Source organism: Capsicum annuum, unplaced genomic scaffold, assembly GCF_002878395.1.
Source record: "Capsicum annuum cultivar UCD-10X-F1 unplaced genomic scaffold, UCD10Xv1.1 ctg66118, whole genome shotgun sequence".
In the NCBI taxonomy this organism is placed as follows: domain Eukaryota; kingdom Viridiplantae; phylum Streptophyta; class Magnoliopsida; order Solanales; family Solanaceae; genus Capsicum; species Capsicum annuum.
The window spans coordinates 1-1,145 of NW_025875437.1; the positions used below are offsets into that span (position 1 = coordinate 1).

Here is a 1,145-nt window from a genome sequence, read left to right on the forward strand (position 1 = left end):
TTAGTCTCAAACAGGAAGAGGAAGTTTCTAGTCACTAAGTGGCTACCGACGGAGATCTGAAATAAAGAAGGAAAGGTACATGGTGTATTCAGGCATGGTCCACCTTATGCCCCTAAACATGGATGTTCTTATTTTATAGCTTGAAGATTTTCCACGACTCTTAATTAAACATCAAGTATATGTTTTTTTATGTGTTGATAACCAATTTGACGTGTACTTTTGCCAGAGGCAAGTTATGCACACGACATTTGCTTATGGGACAGCTCTACTGCTTCTGCTTAAAAAATGCTTAAAGGAGAAGTTACTGAAAACAAAGAAAGAGGTAGCAGCCTGGAGGTTGTTGAAAGATTAGAAGAATGTAGAACTAAGTTACTGAAAACAAGGAAGAAGGTAGCAGCCTGGAAGTTGTTGAAAGATTAACCAAATATCATATCAAAAGAATGTAGAACTCTGACTAATGTCGACAAACAAGGTAAAAAACTGTCCAAATGAAGAACTGCAGCAGCTTGATAAGCAAATAGAATCTCTGGAGATATTGAAATTACTGCATATCCGTGAACCAGAGGTGTCTCAATAAAATTAGTGGTCTAAACCCTTTTAACAGGAGCTCTTACATATATAAACAATCAAAAAAAAAAATACACTCTAATAATGTCTTATTTGTTCGTAGTTGTTTCGATGTAGTATTTTTAAAAGACACCTAAGTTTTAACTTCACATATTAATATGATTATTAATAATAAAAGTAAGAATTAATTCTTGTTAATAAGATGTTAGCCATTTGTTTGCAATGCAGTAACTTGGATGTTGTTAAAATTTTATTTATTAATATAAAGTTTTAGTTGTTTAGTTCAAAATTTTAAAATATTTCTTGTAAAAATGAGTAACTTTTTCTCTTTCTTATTATTATTATTTTTTAGATATTTTTTAAAAATGTATTTCACAATTTTGATTATTATTTCAAGTGGAGTTGAAATTATAGTATTTACTATTAAAAATTTTGAGGCCCGAAGCGAAAACTTTACTAGTTTTATCAACCTAGTCGTGCCTTCGACTCGGACATCATGAGTTTATGAAAAAAATTGACAATGGACTAAAGTGAGAACCAATGGCTAAGATAAAAAATCCTGTTTTCTCATTTTTAGT

General features: G+C 30.8%; 1 long non-coding RNA gene across 1 annotated transcript; it reads left to right on the plus strand.

Moving 5' to 3' along the window:
• LOC124893832 lies at positions 1-768 on the plus strand. The gene is made up of 2 exons (XR_007050914.1): positions 1-75; positions 227-768. It is a non-coding gene; the product is annotated as an uncharacterized LOC124893832 (long non-coding RNA).
• The last annotated feature ends 377 nt before the right edge of the window (positions 769-1,145 follow it).